Raw genomic sequence first — 12,984 nt, 5'->3', positions numbered from 1 at the left:
GAACACTGGGACAAAAATTGAGCCCTGGCACTGTGGCCACATCAGCGCTCATTACCCCTCACCCCCCACAGCCATGTATAAATATGAGGTAGTTAGGGGGGTTCGTGGGCATGCTCCCCTGAGAAAATGTTGATTTCTCTGACCTACATATGTGCAATTTAAGACTTTTGAAGGCCAAAAAAATGGATAATAAATAGCTTTAAAACCATGTCAGTGTGCATTAGATTATTTGTCAGTACCCGCTCTCTCATCTTAATCTTTCTTTTCTCTCAGTCTCCTTATCCTTCCGTATTTCTTCCCCTCCTAAAGCTGAACTTTGACTGTTAGTCTTGTCATTTTCATCTGTGTCAGTGAAGAAAGTAAACATAGGCTCAACTGATGAGTTTTATGAATCATTTTTTTAGATAAAATAATTTACTCAAGGCTTCCAGATCAGCATTGCCAAGAGGAACATTCTACAAACTTTGGAATTTGAAAAGTAATTTTAAATAATACAAATTATAGGCTACGTTTAACGCAGTTGGTGGAATTGGCAGACATTCCCTTAGGCATGCGTTGTGGAAACGGGTCAAAGCATTCTCAGGTATAAATATGCAGCATTAATGCACGGTGATTTTGAACGAATGTTTAATGTTGATAATGGTTACGTTAAAACTAATCCTGCTATTGATATCTTTGTAAGACTGCCGACCCTATATAACAGTGGCAAGGGAAAACAAATGTCCGGGGAAATATCGAATCTAAAACTAACTTTACCGCGCTCAACCACCGTGAGTGCATTGCACGAATTTATAATCACTCGCGTTCAGCGGGGAGGAAGGGAGGTTGATCTCGGGACCAGTGAGATTCATTGAGATTAATGCATCTATTTATTTATTAATTTATCTGAGGTGCCGGAGCACAGTTCTGGACCGTTCCGGCCCACTTTAACCCCTGCCTATAATATTTCACTATATTTGTAAAAACATTTAATATAATTGGTCCACACAATAATATAGTCCAAAGTTCTGCAAGGAAAACATTGATCATCGAACATAAACAGAAGGTCAACCGTACATGCTTGATGCGTGAGAACATACATTACTGGTTCTTGCTGAAGCTCAAACGTGCTGCGTAACACGATAATGAACCTCATTGGTTCTTGCTGAAGCTCAAACGTGCTGCGTAACACGATAATGAACCTCATTGGTACTTGCTGAAGCTCAAATGTGCTGCGTAACACGAGAATGAACCTCATTGGTTCTTGCTGAAGCTCAAACGTGCTGCGTAACACGAGAATGAACCTCATTGGTTCTTGTTGAAGCTTGTTGAAGCTCAAAGGTGCTGCGTAACACGATAATGAACATCTTTGGTTCTTGCAGAAGCTCAAAGGTGCTGTTTAACACGAGATTGAACCTCATTGGTTCTTGCTGAAGCTCAAAGGTGCTGCATAACACGATAATGAACCTCCTTGGTTCTTGAGGAAGCTCAAACGTGCTAAGTAACACGATAATGAAGCTCTTTGTTTCTTGCTGAAGCTCAAACTGTCACATGTCTGTCCTGTCTTGTTATGCACATGGGTGTTTTGTTATTTTGAGCCATGTGCTCTTGTCATTGTTTAATCCCTCCCCCTTGTTATCTGATTATTGGTTTAATTGCTCCACCTGTCTGTCTCGTTACCCTCCTTTGTTTGCCTCCCTATTTAGTCTTCCTGTGTTTGCTGTCCTGTGCTCGTTCGTTGTATTTGTTACATATGTTGTTGCGTTTAGTTCCGTGCCTGTCTTGCCCTGCCTTGTTTGTTTCTGGATTTAGTTAGTATGATCATGGTTTTCTTTTGTTGATTTGTTTATTTTATGTTTAGTCTTTATTAAAATACTTATTCACTCTGCACCTGAGTCCACGGATTTATTCCCACTACCCACCGTGACAGAACGAACGAGCACAGGACAGCAAACACAGGAAGACTAAATAGGGAGGCAAACAAAGGAGGGTAACGAGACAGACAGGTGGAGCAATTAAACCAATAATCAGATAACAAGGGGGAGGGATTAAACAATGACAAGAGCACATGGCTCAAAATAACAAAACACCCATGTGCATAACAAGACAGGACAGACATGTGACACAAACGTGATTTGTAACACAAGAATGAACCTCATTGGTTCTTGTTGAAGCTTGTTGAAGCTCAAAGGTGCTGGGTAACACGATAATTAACCTCATTGGTTCTTGCTGAAGCTAGAAGCAAAAATGTTCATTAACGGGAATATTGAGTGATGATATCTCCGTCATTTTGACAGACCGTAAATGCTTTAAAAGCATTCCAGTAAACTGCTAATAGAGATTAGAAGTTAAAAGGGGAGACAAGTACATTTTACAGCATCCATGTGAAAAACCTGGAAAGAGGCGTAAGGATTTAGGGAGGAAAAGGAGAGATTCTCAGTGCATTCCAATTAATTATTCATGGGATATATCATAAATTAAATCGGGAGAGCAGAACACAAATGCAAATATATCTTGTCTTTTTTTTTCATATGTAACATCGAAATACAAATGAAAAAAAGAAAATAATTGGGAGAAATAGGATGCAAAAGCGCTTTTGATATTTGGATAATGGCTATCTGTAGTACAACCTTATGATCTAAAATGATTTGTTTCAGTCTTTTTGTGTGGAAATTCCCCAAACCGGAAGTGCCACCCTTAATCTAGACCGTTCGTCAGGAAAAGGTGGATATAGACTGAAAGTTTGTTACAGTACATATCACCTTGTGACGTTAAATAAATGCCAGCCTAATTTTCCTGATCAATGCTAAAAGTGCAATAATAATTTAGGTCATTTATTTCACTACATGTGTAATTGTGAGGGATGCATTTTGCGATGCATTGATTCACTTTATTAAGTCAAGTTACCTTTATTTTTATAGCACTTTATACAATATAACTTTTTTCAAGCAGCTTTACAGTAATAAACAGAAATTATCAATTTAGGAACCTCTGGTCTAATTTATATTGGACATAAGTCAACCTTTTCCTTATATATAACATTAATGAGATTTTTATGGTGCTTATGTACCCCTTTTATGTTCCTTTTAAAGTGCTTTTGAACCCATCAAAGGTAATGGTTGAAGCTGACCATGCGGCTCACAGGTTTGAGTGTGTGTGTGTTGCTGTGGTAATGGATCTTTCACAGCAGGTGTTGTGTATGTGATGTGACACACAGTGCTTTCACCTGCTGTATAAGCGAGAGACGTCTTTCATCATTCATTCAGTTCCAACATCTGCTTCAGCTCAAAGCGCAGTGGCAGGATAGTCTGGTGTTTGTCCCCTGTAACCACAATCATTATGGACATTTATTCCTGCAACAGCTGAAGAGATTAGATCTTCAACATGATGTCAGGCTGCTCTTTCAGCAAATGCAGCTTGGAGATACGAGGCACGGTCTTTCTACATTGATCACCATTCACTATGGAGGCCTGAATCTGGCAATATATATATATATATATATATATATATATATATATATATATATATATATATATATATATATATATATATATATAAGATACATAAAAACATACAAAAGAAATGGTAAGCATTTTGTAAAAAATGGCGTAAAAAAATCTACACAGAAATAAATAAATACACAAATAAGTTTGACGATTTGAAATACTGAAATATAGCCACAGATGGGTGTGGATGTGTGTTTAGAAATGATACACACATATAGTGTGTGTGAAGTCAAATAGGGAAGGAATGATTGCTTTTAAATGAATGACTTGATATAAAAATCTGATATGCTCAAAATCTTATATCAATGTTTAAAGCGGAAGTGCGGCAGATTTGGCCTCTAGTGGTTGAGGCATAAAACCCTTGGTTACACGTTATCACTTTATCACAAATTTCACTAACAATGTCAAAACTCGCCCTTTCTTAAAAGAAAAGACATAACAGCAAAAGATAAATACTTGTAAGCAATGTCTTTTGAGCAGGTTATTTGTAAAATTAATAATGTTACAAAATTTAGGCAGTGGTGACATAAAGCATAATGATGGCTAAATATCTTTCCTGTCGACTGGGGCGATCACAGTCTCTTGGTTTGTGTGTGTTATGTTAGTAAAATGGTTACACAGATGTTTTTCTAACTTTCAAAAAATATCAAACAGGGTGATTAATCATATCTGTCCCTTCCTGCAAAAGAACAGCACTTGCTCCTACATTACTTCCAGCTTGAATGGGAATGGGAACACTGAAGCACTGCAATACAGGGCTTTGATGTGGTCAAAAGCAAGTGACCATACATATGACCCTGCAGGACTGAGGAAAGGAGTGACATCAGGGGAAGCATTTTGAAAAAAAAAAATCCTAAAATAACCAGCCATGCCAAGAAATCTATGCAGCTGGTGTCTATTAGTTGGCTCACACTTGACCCTGTCCGACCAATTTATCTAAACAGGTCACAGTCGTTTTCCTGATCTCACACTATGCGAGATTTAGTGCCAAGGATGCATTTCAAGGTGTTTAATACTGTTCCCTTTCGTTGTCACTCCGAGTTACGTCGGATGACGACGAATGGGGTTTCGCTTAGAAAGCCTATCAACTTCGAGTATTACAAAACGAGCCAATGGCAAAGAAATGCCATGGGTCTGCGGAATTTGCATGGCGTAACTCCGCCCCACCTCGTGGGTATAAAAGGAGGAAGCCGGCAGCAAGCAGATATGTTTTCGCTTCGGAGCCAAGTGTATTCTTCTCTCCACAAGCCATCTCTGAATTGTCAGCTTTACAAACGAGTACCTCGAGTGTTGGTGTGACGGCGATCTACGGCGAGAGCGTGCTTCCTGCTGATCTGTTGCAGTGGTCTGCCAGTCGGTGCGTTTCTCCCCGGGTGCTTCAACACTTGAGTTTTCTCTCACTAAAAGAGCTTACACGTGGCACGTCTTTTTAAAGATGTCTCGCCCGTGTACTTCTGGTTGCGGCAGATTGGTATCGGACTCTGATGGGCACGAGCGTTGCATAGTATGTTTGGGCATTGATCATGCTAGAGCAGCGCTCGTGGATGACTCATGTTCTCTCTGTGGGAACATGACCATCGCGTCATTACGGTCGAGACTCGGTGAACTCGCAAGAGTGAGAGTCCCCTCATCCACCCCCCGTCCTGCGGCTGGTGGCCAGGGTGATCTGAGGGTTACGGTCTGGAACAAGGCGCCGACTATGTGTCCGCGACCCCAGCCCCCCTCTTCAATGACGGTGCCCGCTAGTGAACTGCTGATTCCCGCGGGTCTACCCTCTGGTGGCCCGCGTGCTTCAGTTGAAGCTACAGAGGAAGATGCCATGTCTGTTGCAGCATCACTTGGCGGGTTTGACTCTTCTGGAAGTGAGGGCTCGTCACAGCTGCCACCTTCCGGTGTGCATACGGCTGTGCTCGAGTCTGATCCGGAGATGACGGCCATGCTTTCCCGGGCAGCCGCGAGCATCGGACTTGAGTGGAGGCCTCCACCCTGTCCTGAGCGCTCGCGGCTGGACGATTGGTTTTTGGGTAAGGCCGCCGACCCTCGTCCTCGGCAAACCCCAATACCTTTCTTCCCGGATGTGCATGATGAGATCTCGAAGTCCTGGAAGACCCCCCTGTCTTCTCGGGACCGCTCGCCGGTCGCGGAGGAAGCCGTAAGAAGGCGCCACAGCCCTCTCCTGCCCCGCCCCCCGCTAAACGCCGGGCCAAGCGGCGCTCCTGAGACGGGCTGCTCAGGGATGATGATTGTTTCTCAGGAGGTGGTAGCAGGACCACTCCTTCCCCCGGTGGAGGGCCGGGGGAGAATCTTTTGTTCTCCACTCCCCGCTGCTCACCCACGGGTGGGCAGCACCCTAATGTGGTTAAAGACAGAAACAATCCCCTCTTCCCTGAGCTCACAGAGTTCTCGGGCGACACAGAGCGCCGCTCACAAGCCGTGCTCTCCTCGCCCCCCTCTGTCCCAGAGGCGGTTGACACGGCGTGCCGTCCACGGACCGCTTCGCCCCTGTCCCCCTCTGTCGCCAGACCCCTGGCAGAGCAGGCCCCCGCGGGACGACAAGCCTGGTCCTCCCCTGGCCCCCTCTGCCAGGGCGCGGTTGCTAACTGTGCCCCCTCTCCGGGCCGCTATGCCGTCCACATCTGGGCCAGTTACTCCGCTTCGCTGTCCCTCCGGGGGGACGCCTGTGGCTCGCATGATCCCGTTGGTTCAGTTCCTGGGAGCCTGGCTAGAGCTTCCCCGTCTGTCCCACTGGATCGCGCGTACCGTCAGGCTCGGCTATGCGATTCAGTTCGCACGGTCTCCTCCCCGCTTCAGGGGAGTCCGCTCCACTTTGGTCGGTGGCAATGCCCCTATCATGAGAGCAGAGATTGCCACCCTGCTGGCGAAGGGTGCAATCGAGACTGTCCCTCCAGCCGAGATGAGGTCCGGCTTCTACAGCCCCTACTTCATTGTCCCCAAGAAAACCGGTGGGTTACGGCCAATCCTGGACTTGCGCGTGCTGAACCGCTCCCTTCACCGGATGCCGTTCAAGATGCTCACCGCCAAACGCGTTTTCGAATGCATACGGCCCCAGGATTGGTTTGCAGCGATCGACCTGAAGGACGCCTACTTTCATGTCTCCATTCTTCCTCGACACAGACCGTTCCTCCGGTTTGCTTTCGAGGGGCAGGCATACCAGTACGCGGTTCTCCCTTTCGGGCTAGCCCTGTCTCCTCGCATCTTCACGAAGGTCGTCGAGGCGGCCCTTGTTCCCCTTCGAGAGCAAGGGGTTCGCATCCTGAGTTATATCGACGACTGGCTGATCCTAGCTCACTCTCGAGATCAGGTTTGCGAACACAGGGACCTAGTGCTCCGGCACCTAGCCCGTCTGGGCCTTCGGGTCAACTGGGAGAAGAGCAAACTTTGCCCCGTGCAGAGGATCTCTTTTCTCGGTATGGACATCGACTCGGTCGCCATGTCCGCGCAGCTTACGAGCGAGCGCGCGCAGTCACTGCTGACTTGCCTAAGACAATTCGAGGGCAAGAGTGCGGTTCCACTGAAACTTTTTCAGAGGCTCCTGGGGCATATGGCATCTGCAGCCGCGGTCACGCCGCTCGGATTGCTTCATATGAGACCGCTTCAGCTTTGGCTTCGCGACCGAGTCCCGAGGTGGGCATGGCAACACGGCACGTTCCGAGTACCAGTTACTCCGACCTGCCGTCAGTTCTTCACCCCGTGGACGAACCTCGATTTTCTCAGGGCCGGTGTCCCCCTGGCTCGAGCTTCCCGGCATGTTGTTGTCTCAACAGATGCCTCCACCACGGGCTGGGGCGCCATGTGCAATGGACATGCTGCTGCGGGCTCCTGGACAGGACCCCAGCGGCTATGGCATGTCAATTGCCTCGAGTTGTTGGCAGTACGCCTTGCCCTGCACCGCTTCCGAGCGTTGCTCAGGGGTCAACACGTACTAGTCCGCTCAGACAATACCGCCACTGTAGCGTACATCAACCATCAGGGTGGTCTACGCTCCCGCCGTATGTCACAACTCGCTCGCCACCTCCTCCTATGGAGTCAGAAGCATCTGAGGTCGCTTCGAGCCATCTTCATTCCCGGAGCGCTGAACTGTGCAGCCGACGAGCTCTCACGGCTTCAGCCCCTCCCTGGAGAATGGCGACTCCATCCCCAGTCGGTTCAGCTGATTTGGGACCAGTTCGGGGACGCACAGATAGATCTGTTTGCCTCTCACGACTCGACCCATTGCGCCCAGTTCTATTCCCTGACCGAGGGCACGCTCGGCACGGATGCTCTGGCGCACAGCTGGCCGCAGGGCCGCAAATATGCGTTTCCCCCAGTGAGCCTTCTTGCGCACACTTTGCGCAAGGTCAGGGAGGACGAGGAGCAGGTCATTCTGGTTGCCCCTTACTGGCCCAACCGGACCTGGTTCCCCGAACTAGTACTCCTCGCGACAGCACCTCCCTGGCCGATCCCTCTGAGGAAGAACCTTCTTTCTCAGGGACGGGGCACCCTATGGCACCCTCGTCCCGATCTTTGGAACCTCCACGTGTGGCTCCTGGATGGGACGAGGCAGGTTTGAGTACCCTACCACCGGCGGTGGTGGCTACCATCACTTCCGCTAGAGCGTCGTCCACGAGACGCGTCTATGCGTTGAAGTGGAACCTCTTCGTCAACTGGTGCTCTTCTCACCGAGAAGACCCCCGGAGATGCTCGATCAGTGTTTTGCTTTCCTTTCTTCAACAGGGGCTGGAGCGAAGGCTGTCTCCCTCCACCCTGAAGGTCTATGTTGCCGCCATTGCCGCACATCATGACCTCGTCGAAGGTAAGTCGGTGGGGAAGCACGACCTGATCATCAGGTTCCTGAGAGGAGCGAGGAGACTAAATCCTCCTCGTCCTCCTCTCGTTCCCTCTTGGGACCTCTCAGTGGTTCTAACTGCCCTGAAGAGTGCTCCCTTTGAGCCCCTGCAATCAGTCGAGCTTAAGTTCCTGTCTATGAAGACAGCGCTCCTGGTTGCACTGGCCTCCATCAAGAGGGTTGGGGACCTGCACGCATTCTCCGTTGACGAAGCGTGCCTGGAGTTTGGGCCGGCTTACTCTCACGTGATCCTGAGACCCCGGCCTGGATATGTGCCCAAGGTTCCTACCACTCCCTTTCGGGACCAGGTGGTGAACCTGCAAGCGCTGCCCTCGGAGGAGGCAGACCCAGCCTTGGCACTGCTCTGTCCAGTACGCGCTCTCCGGGCCTATGTAGACAGAACGCAGTGTTTCAGGACCTCAGACCAGCTCTTTGTCTGTTATGGTGGGAAGCTGAAGGGAAAGGCTCTCTCCACTGGATAGTGGACACCATTGCTTTGGCTTACCAGCAGCAAGGTCGACCGTGCCCCCTTGGTGTGACTGCCCACTCCACCCGGATTGTGGCGTCCTCTTGGGCTCTAGCGCATGGCGCCTCGCTAACAGACATCTGCAGAGCTGCAGGCTGGGCGACACCTAACACATTCGCCAGATTCTATAATCTCCGAGTGGAGCCTGTGTCCTCTCGTGTACTCGCTTCAACCAGCTAGTACCGGACCCGCTCAGGTGTCTTCGCTTGCTCGCCATTCCACTCCACGGACTGGATACGTGCGATATTTTCCTCAGGTGAGCTTCTCCGAAAGCCCTGAGCTCCTCCAGCACTCCTGACGTCGGCGCCAGTGTCTATTGCCTGTGCGTCGGCTAGGTGCCTCCCGTGTGCATGGTCCCTCCTCTGAGCGACCCCCACATGTGTATTTCCACTGTAAGCCTCTCTGAGCATGTGTCTTTCCCTTGGCAAGCCACCTTGCCACCCCTGGGGTTGAAATATTCCACCTGCGGCTGGACACCCCAGTGTTTTCCATATGCTTCCTTCGGGTCATATGTGTATTCTCTAAGTCCCCCCCCCTCCGGGCTGGCATTAATTGCATACTTCCCCTAAGCTTGGGATATGCTTCCCAGTGTACCTTGGTATTCCTGTGTTATATGGAGTCCTTTGTCCAGGCTGACAGGGATCTCGATTTACGCAGGGCACTGGAAGACAGCTGAGAAGGTGGCGTGATTAGACTGGTAACCCCATTCGTCGTCATCCGACGTAACTCGGAGTGACAACGAAAGGGAACGTCTACGGTTACGTATGTAACCCTCGTTCCCTGAGTAGGGAACGGAGACGTTACGTCTGCCTGCCACTTTCCGCTGTACCGCGGGGATCGCCTGAGCTCAGTCTTGGCTCCTCAGCGAAGAAACATATCTGCTTGCTGCCGGCTTCCTCCTTTTATACCCACGAGGTGGGGCGGAGTTACGCCATGCAAATTCCGCAGACCCATGGCATTTCTTTGCCATTGGCTCGTTTTGTAATACTCGAAGTTGATAGGCTTTCTAAGCGAAACCCCATTCGTCGTCATCCGACGTAACGTCTCCGTTCCCTACTCAGGGAACGAGGGTTACATACGTAACCGTAGACGTTTCTAGTAAAGATACATGACCAAATGGTCCTTGTTTCCTGTTTACACTTCTGTGCCCGGTTGCATAAAGCCGCTTAAGTTTTTCCCTTAAGTATGATACTTAAGGGGCGATTTCCCCTTACCTAAGAGAATAACTTAAGGGTGTTGCATATAATCTCTTACACGGTTCTCTTAGGTAAGGGAAACATTTAAGGGTTTCATGACAGCGATCCTGGATTCATGTTATAAAAGTCTGTTGTTGCCATATATACGCAAAACACTAACACTAGCAATTTCGCAGTTTCATCAAATAAAGTAGGCTAGGATATCGGAATGGATAAAGAAAACAAAAAAAGAAAGCCTAATTGGAGAGAGGAGAAATGCATTCTTCTTGACAAATATGATAAAAGAAAAACAATTTTGAAAAGCAAACTAAATCCCAATGTAACTACTGCAAAAAAACAGAAACAGTGGGAAGAAATAACGGAAAAAAAAAACAATGCAAGGAATCTTGATCTTAAGAGGACGGTTCAGGAAGTCTTTAGAAAATACGAAAACATCTCTGTGTTTGCAAAAAAAGAGCCGAGTGCTGAAAAGAAAGAAGCCAACAAAATAGGTAAGATTAAGCAAGACTACGCTTTTAAGATTGTATGCACCGCACCGTGGTGAAGAGTTCGCTTTATTGCTGTACATTGCGCGTCGATCAAATCGGTATTCTTGCAACAATTTTTCATCGCTAAGTTGGTCCAAAGGGTTCTCCCTATCCCTAAAAATTCTTCTTTGCACATAATGATCTTCAGCTGGTTCCATAAATTCAGCCACGTCGTCTTACTTTTGTCCGTGTTACTCTTAAGGTTACGATTTCCAAACCTTAAGTTATACTTAGGTAGATGACCGTTAACGGGTTTTATGCAACACTTAATGCTTTTTAAGGGATTACTTAAGTGAAAAAACAGCATTTAAGGGAAAATCTAAGTGTTTATGACGTTTCACTAAAAGAAACCTTTAAGTAACACTTAAGGTTTTTTTTCCGCAACACCTTTAGGTTTAAGGGAAACATAAGGGCGAACTTAAGGGAAAATTACACTTAAGGTGCTTTATGCAACCGGGCACTGGTCTCTGGGGTCGATATGACCCCACACATGTATAGAGCGATTGTATATAACATTATATTGTAGAAATCGATCTGGCATCACCAAAGCAGAAATTTTCAATGGTTGATTCCTGGTGGTTAAAGGAACTTGCCAATTTCCTTTAAATAAATTGAGCTTTCAGACCCTCTTTGCTGAACTTACACTGTCCACATGATCTGCCATCCTCGATAGCATTAGGTTTTTTGTAGAATTCAAATTGAATTTGTAGAATTTGTAGACCTCACCAGGCCGCCCAGTTTGGTTTAGGAAGGCCGCAGAAAGGCACTGGCCAGGGCATGTTTTTGAAAGGGTTGATCAGCTTCCCTCCCTTCTCAGAAATAATTATATTTTCTTATTCCTTCATCTGAAACATATTTTCCTTAGTTAGGTTAAAATTCCATAAATTTCCATCATCCAACTGTATTCTTTCCGTAAGGCTTAAGGCCTCGATATACTTCAAACCAAATCGAAGAACAAACTGATGTGATGTAATTTCGAACAAAATCAGGCCGAAACTAATTTTGTTTGGAGTTTGTTTTGGGAGAAACAGCTTACCAAAGCGAACTGTCACACCTTTATTACGGTGGGGGAAGTTGTCATTATCTGATTGGTGAGTTTGAATGTCTCACATTTGTACCTCCTCTTTCTCAGAGCTTGGAACAACATCTTGAAAATCTGCCGCAGTCCTATCCGCTTCCCTTGTGCATAATCTCTTGAATCTCAATAGTTGAGCTTTCACTATACCCATAAATATATATTTATCGTGATTACTCTGGCAGTGTAGAAGGGCATGCGTATCTGTAGGTTATCTGTCCAATTTCCTGATGTTAAAAAATCTGGACCTTTGATACCTTATCAAAATACAAGAGATATGAGATCTTCTAGTCAGACAATTCTTCATGTTCCTAAAACTAGATTAAAATCAGAGGGTGATCGGGCTTTCTCTGTTGCAGCTCCACACTTATGGATTCCTCTTCCAATGCATATTAAATCTTCCCCATCTGTGGATGCTTTTAAAGCTAGTTTCAAATCATATATTTTTAGATACATTTCACTTTTAGAACTGATTAGAGTGAACAGGATTTTATTCTGATTGTGTGACTATGCTATTGCTTTTGTTGTATTCATTACGCTGGACAGCAACGGCAACAGTAGTTGTTTTAAATGTGCTATAGAAATAAAATTTGTATTGTATTCTTATGCCGCATTAAAGCGTCCGCTTTTGAGAAATTGAAAGGCAGGTGTGTTGGTACATAGCTGTAATAAGAAACGAGGGCCTCACTGGTGGATAAGTTCACCTATTTGATGATTTCCAGGTCCTTCAGGTATTTCTTTTTTCAGCTATGTACTGACAAACTTGCCTGTCAATTTTTTCGAAGCCGCCGCTTTTAAAGCCACGGTAAGCTTTCTTTGACTGTTAGCATTTTTAAGACCCTTTTTGGGCTCGCCATCTTCTAACATTAAACTCTGACGCCGTATTTCTCGGCTTCTTAATGAGAGTTGTTCGATGACTCCACAGCGTTTCTCACCATGAGCTTAAAGTTTGCATCATATCCTCTCCTCAGTTGCTGTTCACTTGCTCAACTTTTGAACTGCTGTGTTCTAGACGGTCATTCGCCATCATACAGTCCCCTGACACTGCTAACAACCGGCCGTTTACAGGGGCGTATCGCTTCAGTCCTGGGGCAAACACTCATTTTACACCTATTTGGCACTTCCTGTGGTTGCGGGTGCATTTTTGAAATGTAACAGTCTAGACGCCGACTATAAGATGACCCCGTTTTTTCAGATGTATTTGGTAACTTTAACCTATTAAAATCCTCCTATGTATACAGGGCATACATGTATACAATGTATACAACTCTTCTCAGAGTGTTTCTCAAGGGTTCAAATGTAAAAAGGGGCATCTGTCACTACATAGTA

Source organism: Siphateles boraxobius, unplaced genomic scaffold (genome assembly GCF_051911475.1).
Source record: "Siphateles boraxobius isolate OS27281-9 unplaced genomic scaffold, OSU_SipBor_1 100, whole genome shotgun sequence".
NCBI lineage: Eukaryota > Metazoa > Chordata > Actinopteri > Cypriniformes > Leuciscidae > Siphateles > Siphateles boraxobius.
This window is presented reverse-complemented; position numbering follows the sequence as displayed.